This window comes from Pelophylax lessonae (assembly GCF_965119305.1).
Source record: "Pelophylax lessonae genome assembly, chromosome: 9".
NCBI lineage: Eukaryota > Metazoa > Chordata > Amphibia > Anura > Ranidae > Pelophylax > Pelophylax lessonae.
Window position 1 is genome coordinate 180,714,647 of NC_138776.1, and position 22,274 is coordinate 180,736,920.

Consider the following 22,274-nt stretch of genomic DNA (forward strand, 5'->3'; position numbering starts at 1 on the left):
TGGATACACAAAGTAGTTGGGATATGTACAGTTTTGCGAACACATGTCAAAGTTGCAAAATTGTGCTTAGGCATTAACATTGGTATTAGTCTCTAAGGGGTGAAGATTGATTTTACTCACTCTACAAACCCATCTTTTTTTTCAAACCATAAACTAAAAAGGAATCCTTTAACCTTACACAACAGAGGCAATGAATAATAGTGTGCAATGCACTGTATACCTTGTGTCATTGTTTTAGAATTAGTAAATAATAGCGAAAAAGGTTTGGTCACATATGTAAAATGCCCAGAAATCCCTAGTAACTAATGCATAGTAGAATTACCTGGGTGTAAGATATCTATGATGAAATCTGTTTCAGCATGTGCGAAAAGGGGTTGAATAAGGTGGAAGTGCTGTTCTGTCTCAGAAATGACGGAGGCTGTTCATTCATCCCCTTGTTACATTCATAGTAATTTAGGGGACTTTTTTCTAAAGATGCAGAAATAACTGTTTCCTGTAGGCAGTGCTATCTGCTTTCTGTTCACAAGGCAGTGACAGCTCTGGGCAGATAAATGAGCTGCTGATGAACCCATTTGCACTCCAGCACTGATAATCCAGCCTGTTCATTAGAAATCTCAGTTTGATGCTCGTCTAGTCTGAGGTTGTTCATTGGTGCATTGGATAAAGGCAAAATGTTTTCCAGACCTGTATAAAAGGCTTATTTATACAGGAGAAAAACAAACTTTCCCATTAATTTTGTTATACTATATTTAATAAAGTGTTTTTTTTTTTTTTTTACACAAAAAGCCACAACTTGTTTTCCCTGACAATCCCCTGCCAATTTCAATGGATATACACTAGGTCAAGTTTGGAAGTGCTCCTGAAATGTTAAAGAAGAAGTGCAGTGTACTGTATATTTTTAATTAACACAAAGATAATTAAAAGGGACATAGCCACCTCCCTCTAAAGAAATAATAGCCAAGCTCATCGGGCATACACAATGATATTCTTAGAATGAAAGGCTGAAAGCACAGTGTAACAGGGTAAATGGTTATTTCTGAACAGAGTCAAGCAATTACCAATCACAGGAGTAGGAAGTGAACTTTGAAAATTCTACAGTCCAATTACCATAATGAATCTATCTGTTTTAAGTTGGCCATAGATGTTTTTTTTTTTTTTTTTCCGTTCAGTTGGAGGGCTAAACGGAAAAATAAAAAAAAAAAGAAAGAAACACGGACAAAGTAAGAGGAAGGTGGAGCATCCTAAAAAATGATTTCAGGGACTTAAGCTGGATACACACTATACAATTTTCTTTAAATTTTTTCCATTAGATTTACAAATCCATAGAATATGAGGTTAAACCCAAACACTTTCAATTTGTATGCAATCAGGCAGGCCGTTATACTACATAATAAAGAAAATTGCTGCGCTAGCTGAAATTCAAAACTTCAAACATACAAACTTCAAAAGTTGGTAATAAAATCCAAATAGAAAAGCTGCTACACAGAATCTGGAATGAAAAACAGATCTAAAAGCAATGTAAGAACAATGTAGCGCTAATCATCAATAAAAAGTTCTCAGAAAGATTAAAAAGTCCATGTAAAGTCCCAATATGATCAGATGAAAAAATGTAGCGAATCCGTGATACCACCACCAGACACCCAGTTCACACTGACCCTTACCACATAACGATGATCCCCATGACAGAGATCCCAAATGCCAAAAATAGACTCCGTAGGACTCGATATGTATCCTGGATAATATGCGTCCTTCTCTGGAAGTCTCAGGTCAGTAGTCACAGGTATGTAAATGAAGCACAAGGCAGTATCATAGCGCAGACCATTTATTAACCAGATCAAAATAATGGATTAAAAACACTTACAAGGATCCAATCATAACGAGCATGTAAAGCAGTCCAAATTGTTTCCAAGCGTGTTCCGCCACGGCAATCCACCAAAATGATGGCCGCCACGTCTCCTGTGGGCGAGCGTGTCCACTGTGACCGCCCGACGTACGTTTCGTTGCACTGAACGTCTTCAAGGGGCGCGGTTCGGCAGTCGTCACAGCTCTAAATACCAATGGGGAGAGAGCGGATATGAACGGTGACCCGGAAACCGGAAGTCGACCCCGAAACCGGAAGTCGACCCCGAAAACCGGAAGTCGACCCCGAAAACCGGAAGTCGACCCCGAAAACCGGAAGTCACCTGCGTTCCACAACCAGGAAGTGAACCGGATGTGCAACAAATAATATATATGAAGGGAATGAACCCATCTTTTATTCTCATTACATGCCAGATCTAAAATATTCATGCAGCCATATATATCACAATAGGCATAACGAACAGAATATAAAATTAACATTAATACTATCAGTAGAACTGTCCACTAGTAGAGAAAACGACGCCATCTAGTGGGCATATAGCGGAACATGCTGCAAACATTACAATTAAAATCCATACACACACATATTGAACAATACAAGAAATAAACGATAAAAATAAATAATACAATGTTTAAGCTGCAATATATTAAGACTATGGAGATAAGCGGAATTAAAAGGGTAAAAAATGTGGAATTAAGAAATGTGTCAGGAATTTTTAATAAAAGCATTGAGGTCCCACTCAATATTCAACCCCCTAGGAGTATGGCACCTCATCTTAAAAATCCAATTAGTTTCAAGTTTCGAAACTCCACGTGTCATATTACTGTCTCTCCAATTCCCAACGTATCTGTCTATCCCCAAAAACAAAGTCCCAGTAGGGTCTCTGTTATGGAACTTGTCATAATGACGCGATACGTTGTGCTTGGGGCAGCCCTCGACTATGCTGGCCACATGCTCCTTGAGCCTCACTTGGAGCTCTCGGATGGTGTGGCCAACATAGTCAAGGCCACACGGGCATCAAATCAAGTAAACCACGTGTGTGGTGGAGCACGAAATAAAAGGTTTAATCTTAAATTCCTCTCCTGTGGAGCCCGAAGTAAAACTATCAACGCATCTTCTCCTTTCTTTATTGAGTTGGCAAATCGCACATTTCCTGCATCTATAGAAACCCCCCTTCTGCTGGAAGGAGGACACCTTCTTTGGGGGGTCCCTAATGTTCGGGGCTACCTGAAGTTTTAGGGGTGGGACTCCCCTATAAATGACCTGAGGTTGTTGTGGTAGCAATGGACCCAGTACATTGTCATTCTGCAGAATGTGCCAATGTCGACGCAAGATCTTTTTCACAGAGAAATATTGCGTAGAGAATGAGGAGAAAAAAGCAAAGTCAAATGCCTTTTCACCATCTCTAACTCTGGGCTGTAACAAGTCATCTCTGACTCTCCTATCAGCCCGAGTAATGGCGTCATTCAAAACCGCCTCTCCATAGCCTTTCTCCAGAAATTTATTCTTTAACACCTCTGCTTCGCCTAAAAAATCCTCACGGCGCGAGCAGTTGCGTTTCAAACGTAAAAACTGACTGACAGGAACGGACTCCAACCACGCCTTATGATGGCAACTTGTGGTGTCTATGAATCCGTTCCTGTCAGTCGGCTTAAAAAATGTTGAGGTGAGAATCTGTCCTTCCTCCACACGAATACGCAGATCCAAAAAATGAATCTCGGTATTACTGGACTCAAACTGAAGGCTGATACCCCTCTCGTTTGCATTAAGATCTGCCATAAAGCACAACAATGAGTCCGGGCTACCGTTTCATTGGAAGAGGATGTCGTCTATGTACCTACGCCAGAGCACAAGCTCCGGCCTAGGCACACCTAAGACAACATCCTCCTCCCACTTGCCCATAAAGAGGTTGGCCATACTGGGGGCAAACTTAGCCCCCATGGCCACCCCTCTATTCTGCAAGTAGAACTGGTTGCCGTACCAGAAGTAATTCCGGGCCATAGCAAAGTCAAGGAGTGTAAGAATAAATTCTCTTTGCAGGCTCAACTAGTTTCCCCTTTCCAAGAAGAAAGAGACAGATTCTTTCCCATGTTGATGAGAAATAATGGTGTACAGAGACGAAACGTCAGCTGTAACCATTATGTAACCCTCACTCCAAGTAATATTTTGTAGATCATTAATCATCTGCATCGAGTCACGTAGATAAGAGGGCAACTTCGTGACCACTGGCTGCAGAAAATGATCAATATATCGGCCCACCCGGAAGGTGATGGAATCTATCCCACTGATGATAGGCCGCCCGGGTGGGCAGATAGGATCCTTGTGCACTTTCGGCAGAAAGTAAATAACAGGGATCCTGGGAGCCGAGGGTACTACAAATTCCCTTTCCTTCTTGGTCAATAACTTTCTGTCAAAACCCGTTTGGACCAAATCTACAAGTTCCCACTTATATCGCTTGGTAGGATCACCCCTTAAAGGGATATAGGTTTCCCTATCGGACAACAGCCTCTGCATCTCTGCATCATAGGCGGTGGAGTCCATTATGACAATCCCACCGCCCTTGTAGGCTGGTCTAACCATAATGTCCGTTCTTTCCTTAAGCGATTTGAGTCCTCGATTAAATGCCGAGTCCATACCACACTTCATAATTGGGAGGTCTTCAATATCCTTAGTAACAAGATCCCTAAACACCGACAAAGTCGGTGGTAGGGATCCTGGGGGATTAAACGTAGAGGCGTTACTAAGATTCGTACTCTTAATCCCCATATTGTACTCCTCTCTGGTGGTTGTTGGGTTAGTGGCAAAATGCCTTTTGATATTGACCTTCCTGATAAATTTTTGAAGGTCAATAAAAGTCCCAAATTTATCAAAAAGCTTAGGGGGGGCATATTTGAGGCCTTTATTGAGAACATGTTTGGGTGTCTGGTGGTGGTATCACGGATGAGAACTTTTTATTGATGATTAGCGCTACATTGTTCTTACATTCCTTATACTACATAGTTGAAGGTAAATCTAAAGGAAATCAAACAACAAAAGTTGTATTGTGTGTATCCAGCTTTAGAGAATAGATTGAAGAGAAAGACCTCCAAGGTGGATTTCGCAGAGATACTACCTGTGCCTCGAACCACACCAGAGAGGCAGCAGGAGCTTAGGGAACAAGTGGCTGAGGAACTGGTGTAGGAAGGAGGGCTTTGGGTTCCTGGTGAAATGAGCTGACTTCTCAGTCGGTTACAGGCTCTTTAGTAGGGACGGGCTGCACCTAAACCATGTGCATTTACTGCGGCGGCCCTTAAGCACAAAATCACGCACCTGTACATGATTGTTTTCATCGGCTCTAGGGGGCGTGCGCCGCCAGACCTACGCTCCCGCTGTGTCCAATCATGCCACAGCGGGCCATCCGCCGGCCACCCGCGATTGTTCAGAGAAATGACAGAACGGCGGTCTGCCTATGTAAACAAGGCAGACCGTTGTTCTATCAGACAGGAAGAGAGAGATCTTGGTTTCCTACCAATCAGGAGCATAAATCTCTCCCTCCCTGCAGTCCGTCCATCCCGCACACAGTTAGAAAGCACTCCCTAAGAGCACACAACCATTTGATCGCCCCTGATGTTAAACCCCTTCCCTGTCAGTGTCATTTATACAGTGACAGTGCATTTTTTTTAGTACTGATCACTGTATTAGTGTCACTGGTCCCCAAGAAGTGTCACTTAGTGTCAGATTTGTCCGCCGCAATGTCAAAGTCCTACTAAAAATCGCTGATTGCCGCCATTGCTAATAAAAACAAACAAAAAAAGTCCATAAAACAATCCCATAGTTTGCAGAAGCTATAACTTTTGAGCAAACCAATCAATATATACGCTTTTTGGGATATTTTTTTTACCAAAAATATGTAGCCGAATACATATTGGCCTAACTGATGTAGAAATTTGATTTCCTTTTTTTTTTTTTATTGGATGTGTTTTATAGCAGAAAGTAAAAAATATAATTTTTTTTTTCAAAATTGTTGGTCTTTTTTTGTTTATATTGCAAAAAATACAAAAACACAGAGGTGATCAAATACCACCAAAAGAAAGCTATTTGTAGGGAAAAAAAAAGGACATTAGTTTTATTTTGGGTACAGCACTGCATAATTGCTCAGTTGTCAGTTAAAGCAACACAGTGCCGTATCGCAAAAAATGACCAGGTCAGGAAGGGGGTAAAACCTTCCAGGGCTGAAGTGGTTAATGGAGAGGGTGCAGCTGTGTTAGGAAAAAAGATGGCAAGGAAGATGGAGGGGCTTTTAAAATAGGTGTTGGGGGAGGGTCTAGAGGAAGCGACAGCCGGCAGTATGCAGAAGACAGAGAGTACTAGTGGAGTGTTGTGGAAATTTTATTAATATTTTTGTGGACATTTTTTCAGGAAGGGTTTTATTTAAATTGCCATTATGTCTCCCAGTGTCAGTTTACTGGTAAATCGCTATGCACAGCGAATATGGCTTAAACTGGCATTGAGGAAAGACTGTTAGTTGTGGAAACCTTCCATTAAATAGAGACTGCATACCACTCACCTGATCTCCCGAACAGCGGGCGCTCTGAGCGGCTACCGCTGGAGTTAACGCTGGTCTGGATCTATGGCAGTGCGATGCGAACTCCAACGCGCAAATGTATATCAGCCAGCCGGGGCCACGGTATTCACTGGCGGAGATATGTTTGTGATGTGGAATTATCATTTTGATAAATATCTGCCCTTTTACTGGAATAATGGCTGGTAGCTTTCTATTATGCTTGATCCGCATGATTGAAATACTGCTGCTATTTTCCTTAGCAGATATCGTCCCATTCTGGAATAGTAGCATAATCACTATCAAATATGTTTTTTATGAACTATATTATATAGGATTCACTTTAACAGGTTATGACGGGAGTGCATGCTTATGAATTGGCGTGGCCGTGGTCCATGAGAATCCATGACAGTGTTTGGCAGCCAGTTTTAGTCATTGTTTCGCTTTCAGTTGACAGTTGGAAAACTCATGCACACGGTCATGTTTGTCCGTAAACATACACTCCCCTTTCCTATTGCACCTTTGAAAGTATACATGTCTGTGATTGGTTTTGTTGATGCCACCACCCCTGTAAACCCCTTTTGTTCTCTGACTAGAAAATAAACAAGAGCTCTGACTTAAGCAGGACTGCTTCTATGGACATCGACTGTAACACAGCTTATTGCCTGTTTTCTCTCTTTGTCGCCGAGCGCTTGGATTTCTTCATACAAAAGAGCTGTATGCTGTACTTTTCAAGCTTTTCAGCGCAGCAAAGTTTTCAGCGCACAGAGCAAATTTCTATGCTCCAAACTCCATTAATTTCCAAAACAAGATGTACAGCTCTTTTGCATAACTCATCAGTATACATGCTCACCAGTATACCAAAGTCTTGAAAATCATGTAAGCAGCCCAGCCAAACAAACATTGCAAAGTCCCAGTTACAGGCCAGCTTACCCAACAGGTCACAGTCCACTTGTGGAGTCTTCCAGACCGCATGCATCTCTCTCTCTCTCACTGCTAGCAAACAGCTCTACACAAACTCTCAGACCAGTTGACTAATAACCAGGTCTGAAGGGATAGTACCTGGTCTCTTCAGTTAACCCTCTCCTATCTCGGCCCCAGGCTGACATTCTACAGAGGTTAGAAGAGGGGGAGGGGTGTGTCTATATATTAAAAATGATTTACAGGTGGTAGAGAGCAATCCATGTGGGTGGAACTCCAAAGCAAAGTAGCAAGTGGGAAATTAATAGTAGAGGTTATGTTACAGGCTCCCTAACCTATAGGAAAAGGAGGAGTTTGACCTCCTATCACAGTTAAAAATGGCAGCAGGGCAGGGAAATGTCATCATAATGGGGGATTTCAACTATTCCAATATTGACAGCGCACTCAAAGGCCCGTCATTTCTAAAATGTCTTACAGGACAACTTCATGTCCGATTCGAATTGGTGGTTTCCCCAACTAGATAGAATGCATTACTATATCTATTAACTTACAAATGATCCAAATTCAATCACAGATGTGGAAATTAATGACAAGTTGGAATCTAGCGATCACAGGATGATTACATTTAGCATAAACCATAGAAAAAGGAGGCACGAGAGTAGTACAAAAACACTAAATTTCAAAACTAGCAAACTTTTCTGAACTGCGCTTAAGACATCAATTGGAACCAAATCCTAAAAGTAAAAAAAACTGAGGAAAAATGGGAATGCTTTAAGAGCATATTAAACAAAAAGATATCCCACAGTGCATTTCAATGGGAAATAACCTAGGTGGCTAAACCATAACATAAAAAGTCTTCTTAAAGAGAAAAAGAATGCCCTTTAAAAAATATAAAGAGGGTGGGTCATCATCAGCATTTCAAAACGACAAGGAATGTAATAAGTGTAAGAACACAATCAGGGCAGTTAAAAGAGACTATGAGAGACTCATAACTGAGGAGAGTAAAAAAAAAAAATCCCCCACATTTTTTTAGATATATTAACAGTAAAAAAGCGAGGTCAGAGCACATTGGCCACATAAAAGATGATGAAGGGAGGATGGTTACAGATGACACAGAGAAGGCAACTGTACTAAATTCTTTCTTCTCCTTGGTTTTTACACAGAAAAAAAAGAGGGGTATACTGACCAGGACAGTATTAGTAAAACGTTGCAGGATATACCCTTGTGACTAACAGAAGCGGTTGTCCTGAAAAGACTAGAAAAGCTTAACACAAATCACCAGGACTGGATGGCTTACATCTGAGAGTCCTCAAAGAACTCAAGTCAGGTTATAGCCAGACTACTGTTTCAAATCTTTATGGACAGTGTATTGACACGAATGGCACCAGCTGATTGGAGAAAAGCCCATATGGTACCAATATTCAAAAAAGGGCAGAGACATATAGCGGAAAACTACAGGCCAGTCAGCCTAACATCAATAGTATTATCAGCAGAAATCAGCATGGGTTTACGAAGGGTCATTCCTGTCAATTAACATTCTACGAAGAAGTGAGCTGCCATCTAGATAGGGGAAAGTCTGTGGATGTTATATATCCAGATTTTGCAAATTTTGCAAAGGTTCCCCATAAACGCTTGTTCTACAAACTGAGGTCTGTAGGCATAGACCATAGAGTTTTTTCATAATTAGAAAATTGCTTACAGGGGTGTGTCCAAAGGATGGTGATAAATAATGAAGCATAGACTGGTCTGGAATGTTAAGTGGGGTACCCCAAGGCTCTGTCCTGGAACCTATTGTTAAAATTATTCATAAATTATATAGCTCATTATAGATAGCTCACAAAAATAAGGAAGGGCAATAACTTCACATCAGGATATAGAAATTTTACAGAAGACCTGAATAAAATAATGAGGGGGCAACTACATGGCAAATGAGGTTTAATGTTGAAAAATGTAAAGTAATGCAAACGATTCACTAGGGGGAGAATCTCTGTGGGAATCAAGAATGGAGAAAGATCTGGGGGTCCTGGTAAAAGACAGACTAAGCAATACTAGGCAATGTCAAGCTGCTGCAAGCAAAACCAGCACACTATTAGCTTGTATAAAAAAAGAGAATTTACTCCAGAGATAAAATGATTATCCTGCCATTTCATAAATCCCTGGTTTGGCCACATCTGGAGTATTAAGTCCAGTTTTGGTCATCAGTTCTCAGGAGGAACGTGGTGGAGCTGGATAGAATCCAAAAAAGGGCAGCTAAATTGGTAGGTGGATTGGTGGACCTCAATTACGAGGAACAACTGCAAGCACTGAATTTGTTCGCCCTGGAGGAGAGACGCTTGAGAGGAGATATGATAGTGGTAAACAAATACCTCAATGGTGATTTGAGCGTAGGAAGGAAACTTTTTAGTTTCAGGGAGTGTAAGAAGATATGGGGCCACATAATGAGACTGGAGGAGAAGTGGTTCAATCTTAAGCTGCAAAGGGAATTTTTCTCTGTTAAACCAATAAGGGTGTGGAACACTCTTCCACAATTGGTGGTGTCAGTGGGAAGTATTGATATTTTTAAAAGACTCTTGGACGTGCATCCTCGTGAACACAACATACAGGAATATGGGAAATGATCATCAACAATGATACACATACACCTACACAGGTTGAACTGGATGGACTTATTGTCTTTATTCAACCTTACTTACTATAAAACTATAGATTCCTCCATCCACACATATGAGGTGGATAGAGGAATCCTTCCTACTGAGACACCGTATTAAGATAGCGGGGACTCTCTACTGTCAAAATACACTGATCAGCAGCTGTAGCCGCTGATCAAGAATAATTTTCCAGTTTAGTTTTAGTTAGATCGACTTTTGTTGAGCGGGAGTGGCCACACATGCATTTTATACCATGCACAAGTAAAATTGATGCAAAACATGTATACAGTGGGGGAAATAATTGTGATCCCCTGCAGATTTTGTAAGTTTGTCCAGAAAGAAATCAAGAGTCTACATTTTTACCATAGGTGTATTTTAAATGATAGAGACAGCATATCACCAAAAATCCAGAAAAAAACACATAATACAAATGTTATAAATTGAGTTGCAGTTCAGAGAGTAGGGCTGAAACAACGAATCGACTAAATTGATAATAATCGACAATTACAATCGTTGCCAACGATTTTCATTATCGATTAGTTGCTCCGTCGATTAGTTGTGCTGCTTTCTGAACTTTCCCGCCTGTCAGCGAGCTCTGTCTCCTCTGTGAAGCCGCCAGCTGCATTCACTGTCTCTCTCACAGCTCGGCACTTCCCCCCTCCTCCCTTCTCCCCCCTCCCTCCTCCTTTCCTCTCTGCCTTTCCTCTCCGCCCTCTTGCTGATGTCAGTGAGGGAGTGAGTCATATCGAGGTGAGGGAGAAAAGAGGACAGAAGCAGCAGAACGTGAGTTGAGCTTAGTGTTACAGTGTACTGTGACTGTCCATGCAATGCAGCCCGCCAAAAAATATAATAAAAGCTTCTCCAGATAAAAGAGTTAATATTCCTTATAAAGTGCAATATTATAATAGAAAATTAAGTGATTAAAAACGTCCATATAGCACATATAGGGGGGTCTTTCTATGTTCCCTATTTCATATCTATGGCTGACATGGATGTTTTTATTCACTTATTTTTCTATTATTATATTGCACCCTATAAGGAATATTAACACTTATCTAGATAAGCATTTATTATATTATTTACAGTATATAGCAGCTTAATTAAAAAAAAAAAAAAAAAAGTTTTTTTGGTATAAGTCCCGGGTCACACTTGTGCGATGCGGGAAGGCTGCGAATACGCAGCCTGTTCCTGCATCGCATCCGCACAAGAGGCAGTTCACACTGCCATATGCGATACGCAGGGGGCCGTCAATTAAATGTTAACGACACCCCCAGTTTGATCGCATATTGCAGTGCGATCTTACAGTTCGCACAGAATCAGATCGCACAAGTGTGAACCGCTATGCGATCCGATTCTGAGGCGGCTCAAAAAATGCCTCATGTGCGTGTTTGCTGCGGAAGCGCTGCAAATTCAGCCATACAAAGTGTATGGCTGAACTCGCATCCACACATGAGATCGCATGTAATTTAGGAGCAGTGTGCTCCGAATTACATGCGATCTCGCAAACCGCACAAGTGTGAACCGGCACTAAGTGCTGGTTCACACTACTGCAGGTGCACTGATTCGCACTGCACCCGCACAAAAGACGCACAGGACCCTTTTTTTCAGCCGCATCAGGATCGGATCGCACAGTGGTTCACACTTGTGCGATCCGATCCTGTGCGAACTGTCAGATCGCACTGCGATATGCGATCAAACTGGGGGTGTCGTTAACATTTAATTGACACCCCCAGCATATCGCATATGGCAGTGTGAACTGCCTCTTGTGCGGATGCGATGCGGGAACAGGCTGCGAATACGCAGCCTTCCAGCATCGCACAAGTGTGAACCGGCACTTACACTCTGTTTGCTCATTATTATTTTAAATAAATTAAAAAAAAGGCATACTGAGTTTTTTTATGATTTCATCCGATTAATCGAAAAAATTAATCGGCAACTAATCGATTATTAAAATAATCGTTAGTTGCAGCCCTATCAGAGAGTAAAATAAGTATTTGATACCCAGCAAAACATCTGAAGGGCTGAAGACTGGTTGGGCCACTTAATGACCCTAATGTGCTTCTTCTTGAGCCACTCCTTTGTTGCCTTGGTAGTATGTTTTGGGTCATTGTCATGCTGGAAGACCTATCCATGACCCATGTTCAGTGTTCTGGCTGAGGGGAGAAGGTTCTCATCCAAGATTTTACAATACATGGCCTATCCACTGGCCCCTCAATATGGCAAAGTCTGTCTTTACTTTTAGCAGAGAAACAGCCTCAAAGCATAATGTTTCCACCTTCGTACTTGACTGTAGGGATGATGTTGTTAGGGTCATAGTCAGCATTTTTTCTTCCTCCAAACACGGTGAGTTGAGTTAATGCCAAAGAGCTTAATTTTGGTCTCATCTGACCACAGCACTTTCACCCAATCCTTTTCTGAATCATTTTAGATGTTCATTGGCAAACTTCAAACAGGCCTGTACATGTGCCTTCTTGAGAAGGGGGACTCGCTGTGTTTGGAGGAAGGAAAATGCTGACTATGACCCTAAGAACACCATCCCTACAGTTAAGCATGGAGGTGGAAACATTATGTTTTGGGGCTGTTTCTCTGCTAAAGGTACAGGCCAACTTTGCCACATTGAGGGCCAATGGACGGGGTTATGTATTGTAAAATTTTGAATGAGAACCTTCTTCCCTCAGCCAGAACACTGAAGATGGGTCTTCCAGCATGACAATGACCCAAAACATACCATCAAGGCAACAAAGGAGTGGCTCAAGGTCATGGAATGGCCTAGCCAGTCTCCGGGCCTTAATCCTATTGAAAATTTAGAGGGAGCTGAAACTTTGAGCTGCCAAGCGACAGCCAAGAAACCTTAAGGATTAAGAGAAGATCTGTAAAGAAGAGTTGACCAAATCCCTCCTAAGATGTGTGCAAACCTGGCAAACTACAAGAGTTATCTTACCCTCTGTGCTCGCCAACAAGGGTTTTTCCAGTAAGTACAAAGTTATGTTTTGCTTGGGGATCAAATACTTATTTTACTCACCTGCAACTCAATTTATAGCATTTGTATCATGTGTTTTTTCTGGATTTTTGGTTGATATTCTATCTCTATCATTTAAAACACACCTATGATAAAAATTATAGACACTTAATTTCTTTGTAAGTGGGCAAACTTTCAAAATCTGCAGGAAATCAAATAATTATTTTCCCCAATGTAGGGCCCATAGACACTGGGCTTCAAAAACACAGTTTCAACAGTAGGTTTGCGTTTTGCATGGACATTAGGACATTTAGAGGCATATTTTAAGCTCAGCATTTAGAGGCAGAAAGAAAGAAATTAATTCCAATACACCCATAGAAAGACTGGAAAATGGGGATTTTATGTGTGCCTCACATTAGGAGCTAATGTGCTTTAAGAAAACATCTGTCCTATGCAATGAATAACAGTTATAGGACCTGTATAATGTTGAAAGTTGCATTAACTAAGGCCGGCCATACACTGTTTGAATCTCGGCCGGTTCAGCAGGAACCGGACAAGATTTGAAGCATTAATGGGCAGGTTGAATGTACCAAGCTGATCGATCTATCACCTTGAGTACAACCAGCCTGTTAGATCCCTTGCGAATATCGCTAGCGGCTGCTATAGCCACTAGAAATAATAATTTTTTATTAATAATATATACTGTCACTGTAATATACAGCTGCAAAAAAAAAGTATGTGAACCCTTTGGAATGATATGGATTTCTGCACAAATTGGTCATAAAATGTGATCTGATCATCATCTAAGTCATAACAATCGACAATCACAGTCTGCTTATACTAATAACACACAAAGAATGAAATGTTGCCATGTTTTTATTGAACACACCATGTAAACATTCACAGTGCAGGTGGAAAGTATGTGAACCCTTGGATTTAATAACTGGTTGAACCTCCTTTGGCAGCAATAACTTCAACCAAACATTTCCTGTAGTTGCAGATCAAATGTGCACAAAGGTCAGGAGTAATTTTTGACCATTCCTCTTTATAGAACTGTTTCAGTTCAGCAATATTCTTGGGATGTCTGGTGTGAATCGCTTTCTTGAGGTCATGCCACAGCATCTCAATCGGGTTGAGGTCAGGACTCTGACTGGGCCACTTCAGAAGGCGTATTTTCTTTTGTTTAAGCCATTCTGTTGTTGATTTACTTCTATGCTTTGGGTCATTGTCCTGTTGCAACACCCATCTTCTGTTGAGCTTCAGCTGGTAGACAGATGGCCTTAAGTTCTCCTGCAAAATGTCTTAATAAACTTGGGAATTCATTTTTTCCTTCGATGATAGCAATCCGTCCAGGCCCTGACGCAGCAAAGCAGCCCCAAACGATGATGCCCCCACCACTATACTTCACAGTTGGGATGATGTTTTGATGTTGGTGTGCTGTGCCTCTTTTTCGCCACACATAGTGTTGTGTGTTTCTTCCAAACAACTCAACTTTGATTTCATCTGTCCACAGAATATTTTGCCAGTACTGCTGTGGAACATCCAGGTGCTCGTGCAATCTGTAAACTTGCAGCAATGTTTTGTTTGGACAGCAGTGGCTTCCTCTGTGGTATCCTCCCATGAAATCCATTCCTGTTTAGTGTTTTACATATTGTAGATTCGCTAACAGGGATGTTAGCATTTGCCAGTGACTTTTGTAAGTCTTTAGCTGACACTCTAGGAATCTTCTTCACCTCATTGAGCAGTCTGCGCTGTGCTCTTGCAGTCATCTTTACAGGACGGCCACTCCTAGGGAGAGTAGCAGCAGTGCTGAACTTTCTCCATTTATAGACAATTTGTCTTACCGTGGACTGATGAACAGCAAGGCTTTTGGAGATACTTTTATAACCCTTACCAGCTTTATGCAAGTCAACAATTCTTAATCGTAGGTCTTCTGAGAGCTCTTTTGTACAAGGCATCATTTACATCAGGCAATGCTTCTTGTGAAAAGCAAACCCAGTGGTGTGTGTTTTTTATAGGGCAGGGCAGCTGTTACCAACACCTCCAATCTCATCTCAATGATTGGACTCCAGTTGGCTGACATCTCACTCCAATTAGCTCTTGGAGATGTCATTAGTCCAGGGATTCACATACTTTTTCCACCTGCACTGTGAATGTTTACATGGTGTGTTCAATAAAAACATGGCAAAATTTCATTCTTTGTGTGTTATTAGTTTAAGCAGACTGTGATTGTCTGTTGTTGTGACTTAGATGATGATCAGATCACATTTTATGACCAACTTGTGCAGAAATCTATATCATTCCAAAGGGTTCACATACTTTTTCTTGCAGTATAATCACTGTCCCCGCCGGGAGCAAACAATTGCTCAGCAGGAGGGATTACCATCAGCACTATCCACGTGGATGGGGGAATAATGCAGGTGCAGAAAAGAAAGCTGCACCAGGTTCAGCCTAAGTGTGAGTATTGTTTTCATAAACCAGTCGTTTTAAAGGAGATTTCTAGATACAATGTAGTCTCTATGCACGTATGCAGATTATAAGCAATACCAAAACATTTTTCACACCATTCATTATGAAACATTGCGCAAGGCATCAGTTTATTCTATTAAACAGAAACTCAAATCATTAATCCTGACTGAATTTATTTTGAAGAAAGCTGGCAAAGGAAAAGGTAAAGCTGGTGGAAAGGTTCCTCAGAATTTCTGATCAATAATTTATTAAATAGGTTTTATCACGTAGTGCGTCTGCAGCGATTTAAAGCAGCAGTTCCGTTAATGAATGACAGAGGCAAGGCACCATAAAGACATAATCTACTGTTTTAATAATGAACTGATCTCTCTATTAGCTAACAGTTCTCCCCTAGAATTGTCTGAAATATTCTGCAGCTCTAGGCAGCCCTAAAGTCGTTAGGTTATTCCCTCTTGCTGTGTTGTGCTTGGTTGTAATTGGTGTGCTTATTATGTCTAAAGCTGTGTTGACATTTAGAAGCAAAGGGCTCTATTCTATGTGTTGCAAACCTTGTGAATAAAAGCAGGCATGGGGTGGCAAAGCAGAGTGCCAGGCAGCAGCAGGAATCCGGAATTTATTGAAAAGCAGGCTGGTGTGCAGAGAGCAGCAGGTGCCCCCAAACTGCTTTTGAAGTAAGAGAACCCCTTTCAAATCATGAGCCCCCTCCTCCTGTGTCAGACTAATTGTTAAGGCTTCACCCCCTTCAGAACCAAATTAAACAGAGTGCTTTTATTGCACTGAAACAGATCTATATAACCTCTCACATTTTTTGTTTTTAAACGTTTGCAGTTAATGTTTGTTAACATAAATTCAGAATAGATTCACCACAGTGGTGATATTTTTCATTATATTGATGGTATATGTTTTGATTTCTTTGCATCTCTAATGTCTTCTTTGCAAGGTCTCATAAAAAGAAGAAAAACAATACTCCCTCAGTTTTGACATGAGCAAAGCTATAGCATGAAATATAAACTTGAAATTAATATTCATAGCAGTTAACTGATATTGATGCTGAAATTACAATTCAGGAGGTCACAGATATGGATCTGTCATGGTAAACAACTTCAATCAATAAGCAATATTAACCATAACTATTCTGAATACTGTAGGTACTGACCGCCTCAGCATGAACATATATCAGTTAAAGTTGCCCATATTACCCGATTCTTTTTTTTTTTCTTTTTTCTTTTTTTATTCTTTTTGCTAAAGTTTACACGGTTATACAGAAAAAATAGTAGGTAGTGCAAATGTACAAAAATAAAACCAAACAAATGCAGTTGAGGCGGTCTCAATCGACCCATTATAGTAACAAAAAAAAAACCTAAAATAGAATTTAACCACTTGCCGACTGCGCACAGTATATTTACTGCGGCAGTCAGCCCCGGCCAGGCAGAGTGACGTAGGTCTACGTCGCTACTTGCCGCCGGTCCTGTGCGCGCTCCCGCGCGTCCCCGCCGACACCGATGGCTCGATTGGGTTCAGAATCGATCAGTCATCAGGTCCAGGCCAATGATTTTTGGCCTGGACCTGTAGATCGGTCCTGCCCAATCAGATCCTGTTCTGAGTCTGTGAAATGTAAACACAGACTCAGAAAAGACGTGCCCTGTTCTCCCATGATCCTTTTTGGATTCATCTGACTGTAAGTACTGCACCAAACACAGTCACACACAGCTAGATAGGCACATTTACCCCCCCGATTAACCCCTACAGCCCCTGACACAACACACACTATATACAGCATATAGCATTTACCTATATACCTGTATAAGTGTGATTTGTGGTCAGGTGTAGCGCTTGCGACCCCCCCTTTTCCACTTGAATTACCCGCCACCCCCCCTAATAAAGATTTAACCCCCTGATCCCCCCTGACCCCCCCCCCCCTGATCACCGCCAGTTAACCCCTACACCCTCTGTCACATCAGCACTAATACAAACGTAATATAGAGTGTTTTTGTATTAGTGTGATTGTGATCAGAATTAGCGCAAGTTTCTGTCCCAAGAAGGTTTAGGGTCCCCGCCACCCACCCAATAAAGATTTAACCCCCTGACCCCCCCTGATCACCCCTACACCCCCTGCCACAACACTCACCGTATACAGTATATAGCATTTTCCTATATACCCGTATAAGTGTGATTTGTGGTCAGGTGTAGCGCTTGCGACCCCCCCTTTTCCACTTGAATTACCCGCCACCCCCCTAATAAAGATTTAACCCCCTGATCCCCCCTGACCCCCCCCCCCCTGATCACCGCCAGTTAACCCCTACACCCTCTGTTACATCAGCACTAATACAAACGTAATATACAGTGTTTTTGAATTTTTGTATTAGTGTGATTGTGATCAGAATTAGTGCAGGCGACTACGTTTCTGTCCCAAGGAGGTTTAGGGTCCCCCCCACCCACCCAATAAAGATTTAACCCCCTGACCCCCCCCCCTGATCACCCCTACACCCCCTGCCACAACACACACTGTATACAGTATATAGCATTTTCTAAAAATCCGTATAAGTGTGACTTGTGACCAGGTTTAGCGCTTGCCACCGTTCCTTTTAGCTACAATGACCGAATTACTGTCAGTATACGAACCAGATGACAGCAGCGGCTCCCTGACAGATAGCTCCGACGACAGATGGGTTCCTGTTAGACCCAGGCGTACCCGACCCCATTCTGGAGTTGTTGAGATGCAGGAATCGCAGGGTGCTCGTATGGAGCAGAGTGTGGTTACTAGTGCCGCTCATTTTTCTGGCGACCTGGCAAGCGCCAGCGACCTAGTACACCCTGGACCTAGTACAACCAGCACTGCAGTATCACCTGGTGACGTGGCGAGTTCCTTAAGTGCAGTTGAAGCTGGTGCGGTGGCTAGAACAAATAGTGGCCCGCAGCCACCGCGTATTCGTAGACAGGCCCGTAGAGCCCATAGTGCCCTCCCTGATGCGCCGGCATATCCCAATTGGCAACCCACTGATTCTACAGCGCCAGTACTTCCCCCATTCACCGCCCAAACTGGAATCCACGTGGAGACAGCTGGTTTTACGCCCCTGAACTTTTAAGAGCTGTTCTTCACGGAAGATCTTTACAGATCTATTGTGGATCAATCAAATTTATATGCACAACAGTTCATCGCCACCAACCCAAATTCGCCCCTTGCCAGACAATTCGGCTGGAAACCTATAACGGTTTCCGAATTTAAAATCTTTCTGGGCCTTTCCCTCCACATGGGCATAACTAAACAGAGTGAATTGCGGCTATATTGGTCCACTAGCTCAGTTTACCATATGCGCATGTACTCTGCCTCCATGTCCAGGGGGAGATACGAGCAAATTCTGCGATTTATGCATTTCAGCGACAATGAAATCTGTCGTCCTCGGGGAGACCCTGAATATGATCGGCTCCACAAAATTGGGCCCCTCATAGACCACTTCAATCAGCGGTTTGCAGCCTTCTTTACCCCCGAACAAGTTGTCTGCGTTGACGAGTCCCTGATTAAATTTACTGGCCGCCTTGCTATGAAACAGTACCTCCCCAGCAAGCGTGCCAAGTACGGGGTCAAACTGTATAAATTGTGTGACAGGGCCACAGGCTATACAGTTAGTTTCCGGGTCTATGAGGGAAAAGATAGCTGTGTGGAGCCCCCGAACTGCCCAGACTACATAGGGAGCAGCGGTAAGATTGTTTGGGACTTGGTGTCACCCTTATCCGGAAAGGGGTACCATTTGTACGTGGACAACTTTTATACAAGCGTGCCACTATTTAGTCACCTTCTCGATTTACAAATTGGCGCATGTAACACCGTGCGACCTAATCACCGGGGCTTCCCCCAACGGCTTGTAAATTCCCGTCTTAGTCGGGGGGCGAGAGCCTGCTTGAAAACGGACAAATTGCTTGCGGTGAAAATGAAGAAAAAACAGGAAAATGCATTTTTTTCCTCTTTTTTCAATTTCCAAAACTTTGTGACAAAAAGTGAGATCTGCAAAACACTCAACATGCCTCTCTGCAAATAGCTCAGGGTGTCTACTTTCCGAAAAGGGGTCATTTTGGGGGGGGGGGGGGGTTGTGCTGTCTTGGCATTTCATGGCCTCCAAAACTGTGATAGGTAGTCAGGAGTGAAATCAACAATTTACGCCCTTGGAAAGCCTGAAAGTGGGGGTTGGTTTTCGGGGACCTGTACTCGGCTAGACTGCAAAAAAGTCTCACACATGGGGTATCCCTGTACTCAAGAGAAGCAGCAGAATGTATTTTGGGGTGTCCTTTTACATATACCCATGGCATGTGTGAGCAATATATAATTTACTGACAACTTTGTGTAAAAAAATATATATATATATATATATATATATATATATATATATATTTCCCAGAACTTGTGGTAAAATATAAAATATTCCATGGATTCACCATGCCTCTCAGCAAATAGCTTGGGGTGTCTACTTTCCAAAATGGGGTCATTTGGGGGGGTTTTGTGCTATCTTGGAATTTTAGGGCCTCCGAAGCTGTGACAGGTAGTGCAGAGGTGACATGAACAATTTACACCATTAGAAAACCTGAGAGTGTTGATTGGCTTTTGCGGTCCTGTACACAGCTAGGCTCCCAAAAAGTCTCACACATGGGGTATCCCCATACTCAGGAGAAGCGGTAGAATGTATTTTGGGGTGTCATTCCACATATACCCATGTCATGTGTGAGAAATTTATCTTTTAGTGACAACGTTGTGTAAAAAAATAAAATAAAAATAGTAATTTTCCCAAAACTTGTGGCAATATATAAAATATTCCATGGACTCACCATGCCTCTCAGCAAACAGCTTGGGGTGTCTACTTTGCAAAATGGGGTCATTTGGGGGAGTTTTGTGGTATCTTGACATTTCAGGGACTCCTAAACCGTAATAGGTAGTGAGAAAATGCAATGAAAAATGTACGCCCTTTGAAATTCTGATGGTGGTGATTTGTTTTCAGGGTCCCGTTCACAGCTAGGCTCCCAAAAAGTCCCACATATGTGGTATCCCTGTACTCAGAAGAAGCAGCAGAATATATTTTGGGGTGTAATTACACATATACCCATGGCATGTGTGAGCAATATATCATTTCAATGACAACTTTGTGTAAAAAAAAAAAATATTTTTTTTTTAGTCATTTTTCAAAAAAATGAAATATTCAATGAGCTCAACATGCCTGTCAGGACATTCCTTAGGATGTCTACTTTCCAAAAAGTGGTAGTTTGGGGGGGTTTTGTACTGCCCTGCCATTTTAGCACTTCATGAATTGAGATAGGCAGTCAGAAATTAAAGCTGCGTAAATTTCACTATTTACACCATAGTTTGTAGACGCTATAACTTTTGCGCAAACCAATAAAAATACGCTCATTGATTTTTTTTTTGTCAAAGACATGTAGCTAAATATATTTTGGCCAAAAAAAATGACATAAATTGAGTATATTGGATATTTTTTAAAAGACAAAGTTGAAAATTTCATTTTTTTGCAAAATTTTCGCTCTTTTTTTATTAATATCGCAAAAAATAAAAAGCGCAGAGGCAATCAAATACCACCAAAAGAAAGCTCTGTTTGTGGGAAAAAAAGGATGTAAATTTCGTTTAGGTACAGCATTGCATGAATTATCAGTTAAAGTCACGAAGTGCCAAGTTGAAAAAAGGGGTCTGGTCTTTAAGCTGCAAAATCCTCCGGTGGTAAAGTGGTTAAAATAGGGGCAAACTCCTCCACTAGGCCCAGCAAGCAAATAATGTCCTTAAGAATTTTATCAACCCCCACCAAGAATTGCTGAATTGAGGGGTACTGCCATAAGATGTGACTAAAATCGACCGGGGGGAAAGGTACAATGCCAGCACTCTGCAGGAAAGTATCTATAAATACTAGAAAAAGTTTGGTGGGTGTAAAGTACATTTTATGATAAAATTGAAATTGTATCAAGAGGTTCCTAGCAAAAACTGGGTAAGTAATTGGGTAGTCCCATATATCATCACTATCCTTCCCCTGAGGTCTGGAACATCTGTCAACCACTTCTTCCTTCAATGCTCTAGAGCAAGAGACTGCACGGGAAATATTTCCTTGTATACCTCAGACAAAGATTTTGATTTGCAATCTGCACAGAGCAACTACTCGAGACATGGGGGGGGGGGGGGGGGGCGGGGGTCAGTCTTCAGTCTCCAGAGCAGTAGAACCAAACTGACACATGCATGTTGCAGTTGAAAGTATCTAAAATTAAAATACAAATTTGGAAGGTCAGATTTAGCCTTCCCTTCATCAGAAGTTTACGTGAATATATTTTGGTAACTTTACCCACCTAGACACCTAAAGTACTGGGCCTGGTGATTCATCAAAATTATAAAAGTGAGGGTTAAACTACTGTATATGCTGGCGTATAAAACGACTGGGCGTATAAGACAAACCCCTCATTTTCCAGTTAAAACAAAGGTTTTGGGCTATACTCGCCGTATTTGACTAACCCCCTTCCGAAGCATTTGAAAACAGCAGATTTGATTTAACCTCTTTCTGACTGCCCACCACAGATATACTGTGGCAGGCTGGCCCTCCTGCGTGAACCGACGTAGCCCTACATCGGTCGCGCGCCTGAAGCTAGGGGGCTCTGATGCACGGGGCTGGTGGCTCCATTGGCGCCAGCCATCCGCAATCACTCCCCGCTGAGAGAGAAGGATGGGCAGCTGTTGTAAACACAGCTGACCAATCTTCTCTCTGGAATGATCACAGAGCGCCTGTGATCCTGCTATATATGATCACAGGTCTCTGATAATTTCAAAAGCCCAACCCCCATACAGTTAGAAACATGCCCCTAGGTACACATTTAACCCCTTGATCACCCACAGTGTTA

At 42.0% G+C, this 22,274-nt stretch overlaps 1 protein-coding gene across 17 annotated transcripts in view; it reads right to left on the reverse strand.

The window, feature by feature from the left end:
- KCNMA1 (potassium calcium-activated channel subfamily M alpha 1) overlaps positions 1 to 22,274 on the reverse strand; it is a gene marked incomplete at its 3' end in the record, with an annotated part of 993,244 nt that overhangs the window by 685,052 nt on the left and 285,918 nt on the right. The window lies entirely within an intron of this gene.